The sequence below is a fragment of the Oncorhynchus nerka genome, linkage group LG17 (assembly GCF_034236695.1).
Source record: "Oncorhynchus nerka isolate Pitt River linkage group LG17, Oner_Uvic_2.0, whole genome shotgun sequence".
NCBI classification, from domain to species: domain Eukaryota; kingdom Metazoa; phylum Chordata; class Actinopteri; order Salmoniformes; family Salmonidae; genus Oncorhynchus; species Oncorhynchus nerka.
In genome coordinates this window covers 29,534,570-29,555,905 of record NC_088412.1, presented here as the reverse complement: position 1 = coordinate 29,555,905, position 21,336 = coordinate 29,534,570, and the positions used below count along the sequence as shown (strand labels likewise).

At 39.5% G+C, this 21,336-nt stretch overlaps 1 pseudogene; it reads right to left on the bottom strand.

Annotated features, from left to right (window-relative positions):
• The window catches only part of LOC135561343 (inactive N-acetylated-alpha-linked acidic dipeptidase-like protein 2), a 425,784-nt pseudogene extending 404,817 nt beyond the window's left edge, over positions 1–20,967 (bottom strand).
• Between the last annotated feature and the right edge of the window lie 369 nt (positions 20,968–21,336).

Below are 21,336 nucleotides of genomic sequence, written 5' to 3'. Positions count from 1 at the left end.
AAGTGAGTGTCATTTAACACTAACCCTTACCTAGCCTAACATAAATGACCTAACCTAACCCTAACCCTTAACCCTAAATGGTGTGTAATCTTTCTGTAAGCCTTATAAATGGTTTATTACGTACCGTTGAAAAGAAAACTTAAGCAAAAATGCTGCAATGGAAAAAATGTATGTTCTGATGTCCCAGACGTTCAGTCAGCAGCCCCTACCCAACTCATTTCTCGACAAATGAAGACGAACCAGTTATCAGAAGAAATTAACAATCTAATTGCCTTCCTTGAGTTTCCAAATGTGGTATTTTACCCAAGGGTCCCAGATTAAAAGGGTAAACTGAGTTGTTTTTGGAGGAGTGTGAGTAGATATCAATCCTTGCCATGTGTAATCAGTTCAGTATTGTCACTATGAAGGCTCCATGGGGTGACTTATAATGGGTCCCTATATGGCCCCTCTCTATCGTAGCCCCATACTCAGACAGAGCTTGAAAAAAGATGCTGGAGTTACGGCACGATGCAGGCTGGAAGGCCTCAAAGATGGAGAGGTTTAGAGAGCATGGGCAACTGTTGACCCAAATGTCCTCAGGGATTCACACATGCAATGATCACGGTCTTGACTGATTGAACCTAGTGATGAGCCTGACGTATGCCATGTCATAATCACATTGCAGTCATTAACAACATAATAAAGTCATTAACAAAATAATAGAGATTATCCAGGTAAAAGTGGCATAAGTATCTAAGTTGTCAAATTGCTTCCTTCCTGCCCCTGTCTTGACAGTGCTGCATGTCATTTACATCACTGATGCCTCTCCATCTCAGGCATCTCTCACCAGCACAGGCAAGGGGTGTCTTCAGTCTAGTGCTTGTGGGGAAATAGTTGTGGGGTTAAGGCACCACATGCTTCAAACACTTGTCTGCTGTCAACACTGAAGAAGGCACTACAGCAATACGACAGGATTAGGGATAAGCCCGCCAGAAGTTGTACAACTGATGTAGTTTTATGTAGCGCCGTAACATGTAGGCTTACATGACCATGACCAACTGAAGCCTTGATGAAGAGGCTGCACAGATATCAGCTTCCGTGTTGAAATGGAATCTGTCATCCTGTTATGGGTGTAATTCTAGAAAAAAAACATACAGCCCAACAACTAAACTGGAGAAAATGCTCCTCTCAACAAAAGCACCAGCATTATGTCTGTTTCAGGGTGTGGAAGCAGAGTATATCCTTTACAGCAAACTATGTTAAGTGCAGCCAACACTTAAGGGCATCTGTAATGATTTCATATTTTTCACAAGGAGTAAGCATATTCTTCATAATCCACAGGCCCCTTGGTTTAACATGCCTTGCTCAAAGTGACCTCAGATGACATGAAAAAGCACACTGATGGTTGGTAACATCTGTCGGTTCTATATGTAATGTGGTGGGTGAATCAACACAACTAACTAATTCATCACAGAGACCTAGACACTTTGCCAGGGTAGGTGGAGCAGACAATTACTAAAAGTAGAGAAGCATAGTGCAACCTTTGCTGTAAAATCAAATCAATATGACATGTTTTTCGTCCACAAATCTTCTTCTAGTCAAAATGAGATGCAAACCTTAACTGTAAGCTCTGTTTTTAGAGGACCACGAGAGAGTCAAGCTGAAGAATTAAGGGGAGACCAACTCCATATTAATGACCATGATTTTGTGGTCACAGGCAGGTCCCCCAATATCGATAATATCAACATGATGAGCACAAGTGGGCAGCAACAATTGAAGAGTTTTCACGTTTGTGTTTATTCATCAGAAGTGATTGCTTAGTGGTAAAATCATGTGTAAAATATTACTGTTCTCAACATTTTAATTAATAGATTTTAGATGTGTATGAAAATGTGTTTTTTTTTGCAAATCACTATACATCCATTGTTTAGCTGGAAATTAATGCTTGTATCCTGTATATTAGACTGTGGTACAATATATATACGAAAGTATATGGACACCCCTTCAAATTAGTGGATTTGGCTTTTTCAGCCACACCTGTTGCTGACAGGTGTATAAAATCGAGTGCACAGCCATGCAATCTCCATAGACAAACATTGACAGTAGAATGGCCTTATTGAAGAGCTCAGTGACTTTCAACGTGGCAGTCAACTGTAAGTGGTGTTATTGTGAAGTGGAAATGTCTAGTAGAAACAATAGCTCAACCACGAAGTGTTTAGGCCACAAAAGCTCACAGAAAGGGTGGTGAAGCACGTAGCACTTACAAATCATCTGTCCTTGGTTGCAACACTCTGGAAGCAATGTCAGCACAAGAACTGTTCGTCGGGAGCTTCATGAAATGGATTAACATGGCTGAGTAGCCGCACAAAAGCCTAAGATCACCATGTGCAAAGCCAAGCGTCGGCTGGAGTGGTGTAAAGCTAGCTGCTATTGAACTCCAGAGCAGTGAAAACACGTTTTTTGGAGTGATGAATCACGCTTCACTATCTGGCAGTCCAACGGATGAATCTGGGTTTGGCAGAGTGGAGAACACTACCTGCCCCAATGCATAGTGCCAACTGTAAAGTTTGGTGGATGAGGAATAATGGTCTGGGGCTGATTTTCATGGTTTGGACTAGGCCCCTTGGTTCCACATTTGGGATGAATTGGAATGCCGACTGCGAGCCAGGCCTAATCGTCCAACATCAGTCCCCGACCTCACTAATGCTCGTGGCTGAATTGAAGCAAGTCCCCGCAGAAATGTTCCAACATCTAGTGGAAAGCCTTCCCAGAAGAGTGGAGGCTGTTTTAGCGGCAAAGGGGGGACCAACTCCATATTAATGACTTTTGGTCATGTAGTGTATGTGGTTGTCTAACCTAGCTATCTTATGCATTGACTCTAAGTAGCTCTGGAGAAGAGCATCTGATAAATGACTAAAATGTCAAATGTAAATGTTTTACATACAGATCTCATTATTACTGTTTAGATTTTCTTTGTAATTAAATATTGATGTCACAAATATATCATTTGTGCATTTCTTTATTAAAAATGTAGTTATTTATTACATTTCACTGTGCAAAACCTAGCAGTACTACATTTTTCTCACAGAGTATTTAGCAAAAAAACATGATTATTTGTCTCTCTAAAATGAAACCATCAAGTGATAGATTTTAAACAAATACAAGTATATCATTGAACAACCCCATGCCTTGATTATATCATGAAAAAGTACACCAATCTATTTCATAATTTCTTTCAACAATAGAAACTAATTTACCAACATTTCTGAAAATGGATGTCTCGCGTTTTGGAATGAAACTCTTTAATTACAGCCCATTCAAGTCAGAGTGATTAGGTGATCACACTTGGCAAGGGGCTGACGAGATCACAGATAAGTCATTCCACTCACTCTATTTTCCCTAGTGTCAGACTGAACTCTCACTGCTAATGAAGCAGTCTAAAGTTCAAGGCAATAGACGGCATTGGTAATGGCATCTTTTTTTTAATGGATTTTTATGGGGGTTTTGGATAAGGTCTGTGATAAACACAGGCTTAGGATATCTTATATGATTTGTTCTATGAGATAATCTTCATCAGCCAACGTCACTTTATTTTTTATACTTTTTGAAGCATTTATATAATGAAAAAAAGCACATAAGCACATAAGGCAAGGCTTCATAAACCATAACGGTCATGCTAACTGACTGATATTATCTCATAGAACAAAACAAATAAGATACCCTAAGCCTGTGCTAACCTCTAACCCTATTCTTTCACATTCATATTCCCCACAGTAATGGCCGAATGAGCCAGTTGTAACTCATTTCCGTTGTTAAGGACTACAAACTGACTGGCTCTATAACGTCAGATGGAGTGTTTTCACTGACTCCAGCCTTAAAGCGCTTAAACAACCTGTCTCCAAATATGAATAGACACTCAAAGTCAATCTTAAATGAATCATTGTTTATTGTTAGCTTGCTGGAGAGGTTCCAACCAACTCAATGCCCTATAGTACACATGTCAATCAGGAGCTCTCCCTGGGGAGACCCAGCAGTTGTCTTATATACGGCAATACACAGACAAGTTATAATTGCACGATTTAGCATAATTCATTAATCATTACCGTTTTGTTTCATTCATGTGACTGACCGAGACATTAAAACTGAGATATCTTCAGTTTGTTCTCAAAACAAGGTTGTTTGTTCTCAAAACTCAATCTGGGCATACTGCCAAATTGCAGCTACTGATAGGTGATTTGTACAGTCAGTCAGCCACTTGCATGAATAAGGAAATTGGTTTATAGAACAGCACATGAATAGAACACAGACATGAGTTATAAGAAAAGCACAAACATTAATATTCCCATTACAAAAGCACTTCAATTTATTTGGAGTTTAATCCTCAATTTTGTCATCAGCATGTACTGGCATAGCCTAGGTAATCTACATTTCTCAGTATTATGACTACAAGTCTTTAGAGATTTTATGTTCAACATTTTCTTTACATCACTTCACTTTTAACCTCTCTAGGGTATGTGGGATGCTAGCCTGGCCAACATCCAGTGAAATTGCAGAGCGCCATATTCAAATACAGAAATACTCATTATACTCATTATATTATTATGCAGCTCACAGATTACTGCACCTGTACATAGCCCATCTATAATTTAGCCCAAACAACTACCTCTCCCCCTACTGTATTTATTTATTTTGCTCCTTTGCACCCCCATTATTTCTATCTCTACTTTGCACATTCTTCCACTGCAAATCTACCATTCCAGTGTTTATTTTTTACTTACTATATTGTATTAACTTTGCCACCATGGCCTTTTTTTTTGCCTTTACCTCCCTTACCTCACCTCATTTGCTCACATTGTATATAGACTCATTTTTCTTCTGTATTATTGACTGTATGTTTGTTTTACTCCATGTGTAACTCTGTGTTGTTGTACGTGTCGAACAGCTTTGCTTAATCTTGGCCAGGTCGCAATTGTAAATGAAAACTTGTTCTCAACTTGCCTACCTGGTTCAGAAAAGATACAACAATTTTACATAGGTTTAAAGATAAACTTCTTGTGAATCCAACCACGGTGTCAGATTGAAAAAATGCTTTACGGCGAAAGCATACCTTACAATTATTTGAGAATATAGCCCAGCAGACAAATCATTACAAACAGTAACCAGCCAAGTAGAAGAGTTACACAAGTCAGAAATAGAGATAAAATGAATCACTTACCTTTGATGATCTTCATATGGTTGCACTCAGAAGACATTCATTTATTCATGAAATATTCCTTTTGTTCGATAAAGTCTCGCTTTATAGCCGAAACCTCAGTTTTGTTTGCACATTTTCTTCAGTAATACACAGGCTCAAACGCAGTCACACCAGGCAGACAAAAAAATCTAAATAGTATCCGTAAAGTTCATAGAAACATGTCAAACGACGTTTATATTCAATCCTCAGGTTTTTAGCCTAAATAATCGATAATATTTCTACCGGACAATAACGTCGTCAATATAAAAGGTAAAAAATAAAGGCACTCTCTCGGGCATGCGCATGAACAAGCTCTGTGACACGGCAGGGTCCACCCATTCCGACTGCTCTTACTCCCTGATTTTTCAGAATACAAGCCTGAAACAAGTTTTAAAGACTGACGACATCTAGTTGAAGGCATAGGAATTGCAGTTTGAGTCCTAAGTCAATGGATACTGTAATGGCATTGAATAGAAAAAAATAAAATAAAATAAATCCTACTTGATGAATGGATTTTGCTCAGATTTTCGCCTGCCAAATCAGTACTGTTATACTCACAGACATTGTTTTAACAGTTTTAGAAACTTTAGAGTGTTTTTTATCCAAATCTACTAATTATATGCATATCCTATCTTCTGGGCCTGAGTAGAAGGCAGTTTCATTTGGACACGCTTTTGATCCAAAATTCCAAATGCTGCCCCCTACCCTAGAGAAGTTTTAATAGTAAAGATAATGTACATTGGCTCTTCAAATTTGCATGGCTCCATATATACATTTGGCTTTAGACAATCATTAGTGATGGTGATATCACCTCAAGTAAGAAGCTACAAGATAAAAAATAAATGCTTCAAGTGACAATTTTTTAAAAGCTTCCTTTTCATACTTCAGTGATGACAAAAACTGTATTCAAAACTACACTACAATTAATCTAACACTGACTTATTTCATTTAGGGAACATGGAGAAAACCTCTGAAATTAAATTGCGGGTACTATTGAATGAAGCTGCCAGTTGAGGACTTGGGAGGTGTCTGTTTCTCAAACTAGACACTCTTATGTACGTGTCCTCTTGCTCAATTGTGCACCGGGGCCTCCTACTCCTCTTTCTATTCTGGTTAGAGACAGTGTGCTCTGTTCCGTGAAGGGAGTAGTACACAGCGCTGTACGAGATCTTCAGTTTCTTGGCAATTTCTTCCGTGGAATAGCCTTAATTTCTCAGAACAAGAATAGACTGATGGGTTTCAGAAGAAAGTCCTTTGCTTCTGGCCATTTTGAGTCTGTAATCAAACCCACAAATGCTGATGCTCCAGATACTCAACTAGTCTAAAAAAGGCCAGTTTGATTGCTTCTTTAATCAGGACTACAGTTTTCAGCTGTGCTAACATAATTTCAAAATTGTTTTCTAATGATCAATTAGCCTTTTAAAAGGATAAGCTTGGATTAGCTAACACAATGTGCCATTGGAACACAGGACTGATGGTTGCCGATAATGTACTTCTCTACGCATATTGCATAAAAAATCTGTCATTTCCAGCTACAATAGTCACATTACATTATAACATTAGCAATGTCTGCCGTGTATTTCTGATCAATTTGATGTAATTTTAATGGACAAGAAATGCGCTTTTCTTTCAAAAACAAGGACATTTCTAAGTGACCCCAAACTTTTGAACGGCAGTGTATTCCCTCCCTGAACGCTTGAAAAAAAAACTCCCTATACATATTAGCTAAATCTTTTTATAATACCACAAAATTACTGAAATTACAGGTTAAGAATGGACAGAGAGATAGCATTCAAAGCATACTCAGTTTTAAATGTAACACACTATAAAATGTTCTATTTTTGCATTCCCAAAATGTCTAATATTAAGTATGGGTATAAAGACACGGCCTCTCTCTGATTGGGCACTAGGTCAATGTTTTAAACTAATTGACCATTATTTTATATGAAAACATGGCATATATTGTTCTCAAATTTGCTGTTTTATGTCCTGAAATAAAGTAACAACTTAGTTTATTGGCAAACAAATGTCAGTGTAGCGATGCGGAGCATTCGAATGTTTCTGTGCTGCAGGGAGGTCTTATTAAACACTAGTTTCAATTAAAGGATGGCAAAGTCCTTACCGAGCATGATTTCACTGCAGCCACAGAGCCCTTACCTGACACACTGTATCTGTTTGCAAGAAATGAAAGCATTTATAATGGCTGAGTAAATCGTTTATTCATCATTTTGAGAACTTGGGACTATAAGGTTCTATATGATTCTGAAATAATTGGCTTTAAAGTTCTGAACCCTCATTCGTTTGAATGGTGTCAGCATTTAAAAAAAATATTGTATTATTTTTAACTTAGCGACATGAATTGGGGTACTATACAGTTGAACAGAATTGAACAGAACAACAGAAAATTGATCAGAACAAGGCTGCAGTATGTCAATAACTACATTTTGACAAAAATGCAAATAGAACCTTGTAGTCCCAAGCTCTCGATTTACTAATCATTATTCCCACATGTGTAAATGTTACTAACCTAGTTATTCACACATTTATTAACAACTTCAAAAGCATTTAAAGGCCCAGTGCAGTCAAAATTCTGACTCAATATGAATTTTAAATTAAAATATCTGCTATTTTTAAGGATCATCAGGTAGTGCTGGAATGTCTACCAATGGCTTGTCCAACTTTTTTAAATAAATCACTCAAAACATTTATAAAGTATGAAAGCCCACGCAAAAAAAACGTAATAACTAATGATTAGTAAATTGTTTATAAGGACCTAAAATAAAACCTGTTAAGGATTGTACCCTTTTTAAAAAAAATGTTTTGCCTAAAATTACATACCCAAATATAACTGCCTGTAGCTCAATACCTGAAGCAAGGATATGCATATTCTTGATACCTATTTGAAAGGAACCACCTTGAAGTTTGTGTAAATGTGAAATTAATGTAGGAGAATATAACACATTAGATCTGGTAAAACGTGTTTGTATTTTTTTTCTACCATCATCTTTGAAAATCAAGAGAAAGGCCATAATGTATTATTCCAGCCCAGGCACAATTTATATTTTTGCCACCTGATGGCAGCAGTGTATGTGCACAGTTTTAGACTGATCAAATGAACCAGTGTATATCTGTTCAAAATGTTGTATCAAGACTGCCCAAATGTGCCTAATTGGTTTATTAATAAATGTTCAAGTTCATAATTGTTCACTCTCCTCAAACAATAACATGGTATTCCTTCACTGTTATAGCTACTGTAAATTGGACAATGCAGTTAGGTTAACAATAATGTAATCTTTCAGCCCATATCAGATATGTCTATGTCCTGTGATTTTTTTTGTTTGTTACATACAACCTCATGCTAATCACATTAGCCTACGTTAGCTCAACCATCCCATGGGGGGACCCCGATCCCGGAGAGGTTAACACTTTGACGCGTACAATCACATATTTGTGATCATTGTTGAGTGGTCCCTGCAGCGTACAATCTCAAGTGATTGGAACAGTAGCAGGAGAACGTATGATGCAACAAACACATGTAAACAGCATTGTTGTCTGAACAGCATCTAAATATTTTTTTGTACTGATGGAAAATAAAGTTCTTAAACTTTATTCCTCAATTGTACCTTTTATTGTAAAGATAAATGCAAACTTTATCGTCCAAGCATCACACAGAACACATGTACAGCCAAACTCATTCCAAACTCATTCCATAAACCTGTCTAAATAACAGGTTGCACTGACAAAAAAACATTAAATAAGTTAGCGACCAAACAGATAGACTAGTGTACAATGTACCAAATCTCTGGTGAACACAAGAGACAAATATAATGTTTTTTAGAAAATAAATGTGTGTCAGCTAAGCTAACAGCAGCTAAATTCTATATGATGGCAGCCATGTTTGTTTATGTTTCCCTTGACAAAAACTCCCTAATCCCAGAATGCTCATCACTATAAGACACAAATAAACAAAGTCACATTGCCTGAAAAACATTAACTTACTTTAGCCACTCTTCAGCATATTACAAATCCTCAATGTACTTGTTAGGAGTAGGATGTAGGAGAATATAATACATTAGATCTGGTTTAAGATAATACAAACTAAAAAATATGTGTTTTCTATTTTTTTTTTGTTCCATCATCTTTGAAATGCAAGAGAAAGGCCATATAATCAGATTTGAGTTTAGGCACAATTTAGATTTTGGCCACCAGATGGCAGCAGTGTGTGTGCAAAGGGGTTCAAACTGTAGAACCCAGTTCCTACATTTGAATATAAAAATGTATTTTATCAAACAAAAAGATGCTACTGTACCTTTTATCTCTGGGACCCTCAAGGTGACAAATCAGAGCAAGATTACTGAATGTAAGTACATTATTTACCTTCAGAGGTGAATGTATCAAACCAGTTGCCGTGATAAAATCGTTGTTGTGCACTCTCCTCAAACAATTTCATGGTATTTTTTTCACTGTAATAGCTACTGTAAATTGGACAGTTCAGTTAGATTAACAATAATTTAAAGCTTTATGCCCATATGAGACATGTCAATGTCCTGTAAAGTTGGCTGTTCCTTACAGCGTCATTCTAGTCACATTAGCGCACATTAGCAACAATCATCCCGGTTTAGGGACACTGATCCCGTAGAGGTTAAAAATCGTATGAATGGAGTAATGATGAATAAACAATTTACTAATCCCTTAAAAATGCTTTATTATGTGAAGCCATTATGAAGTGCAACCAGAAAGTCCTCATAGGAGAGAGCACCTAAACAAAGAGACGCCAAACAGTGTCCATGTATGGTGTTGACACTTCCTAATGAAGAAACCTAAACGCAAGCCCAAGCCTTGTAATATTGGTGAGCTTTGCATCTGGGCCGAGGCTGTTATTGACTGTAACAGGAGCCATAAATCATGGGAGCAGCACAGTGTGAACAGCCCACTGCCTTAGCTAATGTGTGCACTTGCAATCTGCTTTCAGGTCACCAGTGCAGTGGAGCACACTGACTCAGATGCAATAGTAACCACAACATACCGGTCCCCACTTCCTCAGGTGGTGAATTTGCACCAATTCAATTAGGCCTATACAATATTAGTGCACATAAAGATAAAGGCAAATTCATCTATATATCTTTTTTAAAGTAGGTTAATTCTTGAGCCATATTTTGACAGTAAAATATAACAATAATAGCCTAGTTGTCAACCCAAAATTAATGACAATTACTGGATTAGGTTCATATCAAAATACTACGGTATATCTCGATTCATGCATTCCTGTTTGGAAATGTTTGAAGTAATAACTTATTTATTAAATACCAGTAGTCTATTACACTTCTTAATAAACCACTGTGAATTACTTTATAAGTTGATTTATCATTAACACTTTACTTGGATAGTCCATCTGTAGATGCTCTATAGACTACCTCTCTTATCCTACCTCATTTGCACATACTGTATATAGATTGTTCTACTGTATTATTGATTGTATGTTTGTTTATTCTATGTGTTGAACTGCTTTGCTTTATCTTGGCCAGGTCGCAGTTGCAAATGAGAACCTGTTCTCAACTAGCCTACCTGGTTAAATAAAGGTGAAATAAAAATAATAAAATATCTACAGACTGTCAGTAACATTTAATCTAACTACAATATATACTAACCCTAGCCACAAACCTAACCTCAACCCTTATCCTAACCCAGAACTTAACCTTGACCCTAGCCATAACCTCTACCCTAACCCTTATTTTAACCCTAACCGTAACCTTAGCAAACAGTTGTTTATCGACAGATAGTTTGTTGGTAGTATGACCATCCGTAGAGCATCTACAGATGGACTATCCAGACTATCCAAATGAAGTGTGACGTTAGTCTGGAGACATCCATACACTTGAGAGGGACATAGCACACAAGAATGCATACACACACTCTTCATACACAAACACACATTCACTCTCTCTTAACCTTCACATTTGAATTGTTTAACTTGATCACATTTTAATATGTTTTGATCAGCGTATTCATGATTAGAATGAGCATTATACCGGGTACCGCATAACAAGAGGTTTTGTACGCACAAACCAATTGCAGGCATGCGTCCATGAACTGTAACATGTTCCTTTCCTTTCACAGATGATCATACAATCGAGACAACGGGCTAACATCGCTAGCCACACACACACACATACAATTAATACGTGTTTTTGACCTTTACACAATGTCTTCCTTCATTTTAAGACATGGCTTTAGATCAAGTGATGGAGGACATAGGATGATAGTCACAGGGTGCGACCAAATAATGAGCTGGTGCCGCCAACTAAAAAAGTGGAAATGTTAGTCTGGAGCAATGCATACACTTGAGCACACAAAAAGGCATACACACACACTTCATGCACAAACAGACATTCACTCTCTCTCCCCACTCCCTGTACACCCATTTAGTCCAACACGGAGTTCACTTGAAGGTGGACTGAAGGTGCCATTTACTGGCAGGCATTGACATTCCATCACGTGCTGGCATTGCAATCAAATGGAGCACTCAACCAAACTCATTGGTTCGACATCAACGCACTTTGCCCCCCGCTACACAAGGAAACAAGGAGTGTTGACATTTTATACATCCAACTCCTCTCTGTTAATTTGGCTCTGCATAAGAGTGTGCTAGTCCACTGCATTTAGGGGCTTTACACCATCTCCTGCCATGACATTGAGGTTAAAGGATCATTGGTAGGAGACATACAGTTCATGAACAGCATTTGTCTGAGGTCACTGATGATGATGACCGAGTTCCTGTCGGGTAACATCGCTGTCTCAGCCACTGCTCCAATATGCCTTGATTAAAAAACGGACTTTCTTTATACGAGGACAGTGCATCACCTCTCCACAGATCAACTCTTCATCATAACAAACCTACCAAAAATCATAGGCCTACATTCATTTCAAAATGCTCAACAATACATACATACATTATCAAAGTTCTAATCATTTTATTCCAAAATACTGATTCTGACCCTACCAAGCAAAAGGCAGTAACTACTCATTAGGTCGAAAATTTGTTAATGTCATTTTTGCTACATTAAATACATGCTTAATCATGTGGACAAGTATCCTGCCTCTATTGTATTGTGTTTAGCAGAAAATGGGGGTCATGTTAGCAGTAACTGCATAAAGTTACTGTGAAACCAAGGTAAATAAAAGCAATTTTTCACAGTTTCACGCTATAGGCCAGTTACTGCCTTTTTGCTTGGTAGGGAAGTTTTGACTTCTCAGTTTTCTCAGGCAGTCTCTCACCTGTAAAAGTGAACTGTAAAAGTACAGGATAACCTATTAGACAACTTTTTTTTAAATTCAGGAACTGGTACACTCTTCGGCTGCTGCTTTTGCAACAGCTATCCTAATAAAATAAAATAAAAATATCTTATTGAAGAACCCTTTGAAAAACTGTTTGGTTCCAGGTAGAACCCTTTTCGGTTCCACGTAGAACCCTTTCCACAGAGGGATCTACATAGAACCCAAAAAGGTTATATGTGTAACCAAAAAAAGGTTCTACCTGGAACCAAAGAGGATGGAAGAACCTTACTGGAAACCTTTTTTTAAGTGTACAGTGTACTCAGTATATAGAAGTAGAATCCAGTCAAAGAAGAACATAAGGTAAGCATGCTTTAGACAAGGACATACTGTAATGTAAGCCTATCTTCCTGTGTTCGTCAATGACGCATCTTTAACAGTTAGCTGTTTCAAGAGATTCAATTGAGTCACTTGTGATGTCATTCGGTGAAAGGATAAATAAAGTGGAGGATAGAGCTGAGATTAGATCTGAGGACAAATGCCATGCTAAACCTGAACAGGGGCATTACAGGTAATGAGTCACCCAATCTCAGATAATAGTTGGTACTACCGACCATACAGCCTCCTGGCTATCAGCTAAGCGGGTCCAGGAGGTAAAATTAAACTAATCCTCTCCATTCCTGACGACTCACCATAAATTTTAATTCCACAGCTCTATCGATTGCTACATACATTCTGTCTGAAACTTCCATCCTAGAAATCGTTTGTGTGACTTCAAAATGAAGGTAATGTACAAAACAAATTCATCAGGGATTGGAACGTCTCTAACAAATCCAGCCAATCATAGTATCAGCTGATAATGTTATCATGTAGGCTAGGGCTGGCACAACCCATTGGTTTCTGAGACCAATCAGAACGGTCAGAATGTGGAGTGATGTAGATGAGTAGCAAGGCAAATCCTATGCCAGGGAGAGAACATGTTTCTGTCTATAGCTACAGTAGCTATGTCCATATCTGTGTAACTACTATGTGATGGATCTCCTCTCCTCTCCCACACACACACACACACACACACACACACACACACACACACACACACACACACACACACACACACACACACACACACACACACACACACACACACACACACACACACACACACACACACACACACACCACCGTCTGAGAGTATGGTTAAACCCCAGAGACATGAAATGGATCTATTAAACATTAATAAGCATTTGCTATACTCTAAGCAAGCAAACCACATTGTTCACTAAAAGAGCATTCTTCTTACATACTGTATATCCTGTATGTTCTTACATACTGTAGAGAAGCAACCATATAGAAATAAGGGATTGTTATTTATTGAACAGAATCACTAAAAGAAGAAAATAACATGTTCAACTGCACTGATTTAAAATGGCGCCAGAGAGGATGTCTGACGATTTACGTGCTCCTAACCAACTGTGCTATTTTGTTAGATTTTTGTGTTGTTTGTAACTTTTTTGAAATGTATTTTATACATAATGTTGCTGCTACCGCCTCTTATGACCGAAAATAACTTCTGGACATCAAAACAGCGATTACTCACCTCGAAACTGGAAACGAGTCTGACGAGCCTGAAACGAAGGATATACTGCTTTCCCGGGAACAGGCCCAAATCCCCATGACGAAAAGACTGAGAAAAGGGGTGATTCTGAGAATTAGTTGAAGAGCGAGTAAACTCCCACTGCTATTCGTTCTATTGGCCAACGTGCCATCATTGGAAAATAAAATCGATGACATACGATCAAGATTATCCTACCAACGGGATGTTTCACCGAGCCGTGGCTGAAAGACGACAAATATATAATATAGAGCTGGCAGGATTTTCAATGCACCGGTAGAATAGAGCAGCTACGTCTGGTAAGACGAGGGGTGGGATGTGTGTCTATTTGTCAATAACAGCTGGCTTGCGATGTCTAATATTAAAGAAGTCTCAAGGTATTGCTCACCTGAGGTAGATTACCTTATGATGAACTGTAGACCACACTACCTACCAAGAGTGTTCTCATCTATGTTATTTGTAACTGTCTATTTACCACCACAAACCGATGCTGGCACTAAGACTGAAGGCCATAAGAAAACAAGAAAATGTTCATCCAGAAGCAGCGCTCCTAGTGGCCAGGGACTTTAATGCAGGCAAACTTAAATCTGTTTTACCTCATTTCTGCCAGCATGTCACATGTGCAACCAAAGGAAAAAAACTCTAGACCACCTTTACTCCACACACAAAGATGCATACAAAGCTCTCCCCTGCCCTCCATTTAGCAAATCTGACCATAATTATATGCTCCTGATTCCTGCTTACAAGCGAAAACTAAAGCAGGAAGTACCAGTGACTAACTAAATACGGAAGCGGCCAGATGATGTGGATATTACGCAACAGGACTGTTTTGCTAGCACAGACTGGAATATGTTCAGGGATTCATCCAATGGCATTGAGGAGTATACCACCTCAGTCATCGGCTTGATCAATAAGTGCATCAACATCGTAGTCCCCACAGTGACCAGAAATACATATCCCAACCAGAAGCCATGGATTACAGGCAACATCCACACTGAGCTAAAGGCTAGAGCTGCCGTTTCAAGGAGCGAGACACTCATCCAGACACTTAAAATAAATCTTCTATTCTCTCAGACGAACCATCAAACAAGCAAAACGTCAATACAGGATTAAGATTGAATCCTACTACACTGGCTCAGACGCTCGTCCGATGTTGCAGGCCTTGAAAACTATGACGAACTACAAAGGGAAACCCAGACGCGAGCTGCCGAGTGACGCGATACTACCAGACGAGCTAAATGCCTTTTATGCTCGCATCGAGGCAAGCAACACTGAAGCATGCACGAGAGCACCAGCTATTCTGAACGACTGTGTGATAATGCTCTCGGTAGCCAATGTGAGCAAGACCTTAAAACAGGTCAACATTCGAAAAAACGCGGGGCAAGACGGATTAACAGGACAAGGAAGCCAAAGTAACCTGCCTATGTGATTACCGCCCCTTAGCACTCACATCGGTAACCGTGAAGTGCTTTGAAAGGCCGGTCATGGCTCACATCAACAGCATCCTCCCGGATACCCTAGACCCACTCCAATTCGCACTACCGCCCCAACAGATCCACAGATGACACAATCTCAATCACACTCCACACTGCTCTTTCCCACCTGGACAAAAGGAACACCTATGTGAGAATGCTGTTCATTGACTACAGCTCAGCTCTCAACATCATAGTGCCCACAAAGCTCATCACTAAGCTAAGGACCCTGGGACTAAACACCTCCCTCTGTAACTGGATCCTGTACTTTCTGACAGGCTGCCCCCAGGTGGTAAGGGTAGGCAACAACACGTCTGCCACGCTGATACTCCACACTGGGGCCTTTCAGGGGTGTGTACTTAGTACCCTCCTGTACTCACTGTTCACCCACAACTGCGTGGGCAAACATGACACCAACACTATCATTAAGTTTTCTGATGACACAACAGTGATCACCGACAATGATCACAGGCAGTGATGAGATAGCCTATAGGGAGGAGGTCAGAGACCTGGCAGTGTGGTGCCAGGATATCAATGTGGGCAAGACAAAAGACTACAGGAAAAGGCGGTTCCAAACACGCCCCCATTAACATTGACAGGGCTGTAGTGGAGCGGGTCGAGAGTTTCACATCACCAACATACTATGATGGTCCAAACACACCAAGACAGTCGTAAAGAGGGCACAACAACACCTTTCCCCCTCAGGAGACTGAAAATATTTGTCATGGGTCCCCAGATACTAAAAAAGTTATACAGCTGCACTATCGAGAGTATCCTGACTGGTTGCATCACCGCCTGGTATGGCAACTACTCGGCATCTGACTGTAAGGCGCTACAGAGGGTAATCGGGCCAAGCTTCCTGCCATCCAGGACCTATATAATAGGTGGTGTCAGATTAAAGACCCAAAAATTGTCATAGACTCCAGTCACCCAAGTCATAGACTATTTTCTCTGCTACCCTACGGCAAGTGGTACCGGGTGCCAAGTCTTAGAAGAAAATGGCTCCTCAACAGCTTCTACCCCCAAGCCATAAGAATGCTGAACAATAAATCAAATGGCCACTGAACCATTCCCCCCCCCCCCTCCATTTGTTTTGTGCACTGCTGCTACTCACTGTTTATTATCTATGCTGTCACTTCATCCCTACCTACATGTACAAATTACCTTGACTAACCTGTACCCCCGCACATTGACTCAGTACCGATACCCCCTGTAAGAACTCATTTGTCGCATGTGACAAATACAGTTTGATTTGAGTAGATTTGAGATTCTTCTTTAAGTGTGGGTTTATATCCTTGAAATACAGATGCCCTGAAGCCTTGAAGCCCAAGCCTGTCCACACATGTCCAAATTCCAATTTGTAAGACAAACAACCATGAAGGCAATGCGGGCGCTGGTCGGAAAATGTGCTGGGGGAAAACATTTGTGCAAGGTCTGTTCTGACTAGAGATGCGTAATGTCTTCATACTTGATCTGGGGAAACACTCGGGAAGTGCTTGGGTTCAGTTGAAGAGAGAATTTTGTCTGCTCAGTAAAGCCTCAAACATAAATTGTCCACAAGATTGAAATGGGCTACTTCTTAGGCGAATTAACAAAGAGGCGAAACACACCTCAATTCAAACTGTTGTTAGAAAATAAAACTTGTTAGAAAATAATTTGAAATTGACCAGTTGAAACACAGCCTATTGATAATTAGCAGGCAGCGTTCATTGGTTTGAGGGCAGCGCAGGTAACTATCCTGTTGCGTAATATTCACATTTTGGAACAGTGAGAGCATTCTGACATCACGCACATGAAAAAACTCATGCAGGGTCTACAGATATAGATATTTGGAACTCACATGTGAAAAGGTTAAGGTTTAGGATTGGATTCAAACTTAAACAACTACACTATTACGTTTAGGTATTCATTCCGAATGGATAAGGTAATGGTTAAGGTTTAGGATAGGGCTAAAGCAAAAAAAAAAGTATCTACCACTTGGATTGAAGACGCGAACCTCGGAAGGACGAATCTGAGCAGGAAGTTCAACCCACTTCGAAACGTTTTCTTTGGAGCATTTTCGCAATTTGACATTTGGAGAAAAGTGGATAAAGTTATTTAATTTTGTATTGCCTTGGGCTTTAGGGCTTCCATATTAAAGCCTTACTTCAGAAAACCTTTTTGCTTAGAGTTCCTTCACAAGGGTCTCCAACGACGATAAATAAGCAAGAGAAATAAATGGCCCCCCAAAAAAATCAATGCTTAGAATAACTTACTTCTTTGATGTGAAATATATGCCTGTTCCCATGTTGGTTTGCCATGTCTTATTTTTGCTCAATTAAACGGGAGAGAATGATAATGTCCTTACCATTTCTTTATTAAAAAATAATAACAGTATGTGCAGTTTAAACATTTCCATTGAAATGCAGAATCAGCTAGGACTTTTGTGCGACTGTGTTGGAGGATCTAATCTGTCTCCCTACAGGCCATTGTACACCAGCAATGGCACAGATCATCCCAAAATTTGAGCATTATAATTATGCAAAGGGTAAAAAAAAATTGGACAGAGAAAAATATATCATTATAGCAGACAAAAGAGCTCTCTTATTGCTTTCAAGTCAGAGATGAGACGATGTACCAAATGAAGCCATTTGTGGTGGCATAACCTGTGGCTAGCTTTTTCTATGGCAGTCTGTTCTTGTATTAGTTCTAACTCTTACACTCTCGACATTTCAGTAATAACTTTATTTCAAAGCTTCGAGAAATACATTTCAAAGTGTCTGGGATAAGAGAGGAGGAAATAATTGATTTTGCACTGATCAAGCGATGTAGCTACAGAAAGTGGTTACACAGAGTCATCTTTTTTTTTAAACATGGAGAGAGATGATACATACAGGAGGAAAGGTGACCAGTCAGAGCTCAGAAATGACACATTTGATCATGTCAGATAAGCATATGAGGAGAATAACTTGCGGTTTCTTTGGAGAGTAATAGCTTACTCTAATCATGTACAGTATCTATATGGTGCTGCAGACATCACCATTTTTGCAATACAACTTCTGAATCTCCAATGTGTTATTACAGTTCAGATGGGAGGGAGACAGCCAGTAAGTATGCAGTAGGCCCATAGAACAGAACTCTGCAGGGTTTTAAACTGTGCCATATCCTGGGCACTTAAGCCTCTTTGTGGCACCTATTACATTCAGCCAATTAATACAAGCTTTGATGCAGACATAAATGTATTCTAGTGCACATTGTTCCATTACCATTTCACTGTTGAAGCAAAAACTGAACATTGATATTTACAGTCAGCCTTTTGAAAAAGTTAATTCAATTAAAATGACTGGGTGTTCCTGAACTCATCTTACATGTTCACTTTGACTATAAACTCAGCAAAAAAAGAAACGGCCCCACATGAGGGAGGAGAATGTTTTCCCTGTAACGCACAGCGTTGAGATTGCCTGCAATGACAACAAGCACCGTCCGATGATGCTGTGACACACCGCCCAGACCATGACAGACCCTCCACCTAAAAATCAATCCCCCTCCAGAGTACAGGCCTCGGTGTAGCGCTCATTCCTTCGACGATAAACGCGAATCCGACCATCACCCCTGGTGAGACAAAATCTCGACTCGTCAGTGAAGAGCACTTTTTGCCTGTCCTGTCTCGTCCAGCGACAGTGGGTTGGTGCCTTTAGGCAACGCTGTTGCCAGTGATGTCTGGTGAGGACCTGCCTTACAACAGGCCTACAAGCCCTCAGTAGCCTCTCTCAGCCTATTGCGGACAGTCTGAGGTCGTTAAACAATGAAGATCTGTGAAGTTATTTGGATTTTCACGAATTGTCTTTGAAAGACAGGGTCCTGAAAAAGGGACATTTCTTTTTTTGTTGAGTTGATCAATTGAACAAAGATGATGGAGATGGTACGAGAAAGGCCTAAGTATGTGTAAATTGTAAATACATTTGTAAGTACATTTGGTTAAAAACACCTCAGAGTGAAACACTAAAACTATCCAATAATCAGTAACACTGTGTAACGACCGTTGGTGGAAGAAGGTGAGGACCAAGATGCAGCGTGGTAAGTGTTCATCATTATTTTAATAAACTGAACACTAAATACAACAAGGAACAAAAGAAACAACAGAAAAAGTTCCGTCAGGTGCAAAACACACTAAACAGAAAATAACTACCCACAACCCATAGTGGGAAAACAGGCCGCCTAAGTATGGTTCTCAATCAGAAACAACGATTGACAGCTGCCTCTGATCGGGAACCATACCAGGCCAAAACCAGAAATACAAAACATAGAACAAAAACATAGAAAAAAGAACATAGAACGCCCACCCTAATCACACCCTGGCCTAACCAAAATAGAGAATAAGAAGCCTCTCTATGGCCAGGTCGTGACACACTGGCCCCTTATCACCTTACCTTAATTAACCTAACTCTATCGGGCTGTGTACCTTGCTTGTTTAATACAGTTTTTACATGAGGTAAAACAATCAAACAATGCTAATATAAAACTATTCTTGAACCAATGCTTGCAACATTGGAGAAGACAACAAATGTTCCGGTTTTACAAGCCCTGGTCCTGCTTGTGAATGTTAAATCAAAGCAACAACCCCAGTGTTTTGTTTTCAGAACATAAATTACTACCAAGGATCTCCTTCTTAATCAACCTAAGCACACAGCACTAATAAAACATGATAGTATTACAGTAAAGCAATCCAGGAGAACACTTTGCATGTCATATAAAATGTCATACTGTGGTAAAATAAATAAATAACTCAGCCAATAAAGTCATTCATTCAATCACAAAGGAACACAGTGTGCCCTATAACACCACTGAATTGATGTTCCAATAATTTCCCAGCCGAAATAGATGTCACAGTAAGCATAAAGATAAAAACAGTCTCTCCCTCTACCTGTCTGATGGACTAACAGCACACAAACCCCTAACCTGCGCCCAAGCAAATACATATGCACATTTAACATACTGTACCTATACCCTGCATACACACAGTCCCATAAAACATTCACGTACACAGTCAGCCAAATATTGCCTGTTTAGACGTGTCAGGGAGAGTAGGTAGTTGGATTTTCTGATTTTTTTCCTAGCCTGTAACACACAACTTTCCTCAGGCCCAGTTCAGTTTGATGGGTCTATGAAAGTAGCTTTGCCTGCCCCTTGAGTTCCCTAAAAAGTAAGTGACCTAAGCCAAGCAGGAGTAATTACCTCCATCGTTCACCAGAGATGTATAATTTCCGCAGCACCTGACTATTCCTGGAGTTGCCAAGACTGTGATTGATGGTTTATAAAACCTTTTTTACAGTTCTGACATTTGTGTGAAACAAGCAGGTCTGAACTGTCCATCTGGTGTACCTGTCACCTTGGCCCCCTTCCCCAAAGTCCTCCACCATTCTTGATCTGCTTTGATCATGGCTCTTTAGGGAAAGGGCAGGAACCTGAAAGATTAATGCTTTCTCAGGGCACATCACAGGCGACTCCTCACCGCTTTAATCACTATCAACACCACATTGTAAATGCAGAGAGTGTGCCAAGCTGCTTACAAGCACAACTGTCACCAATGTCATATCCACCCACTGTGCTTCCTGCAGGGGTACTTAGTCCCTTCTCTCCGTGAGGCACAGAGCAGTGCTACTGTCAACTTGCTCTCACAGCCTCATGTCAGAATTAGATGTTCATCCATGTTTCTCAAACGTCAAATTTATAAGATGTTGCAAGCATCAAATTTTAGAAGTGTTTAATTAAGGATAAGCATTCATTCT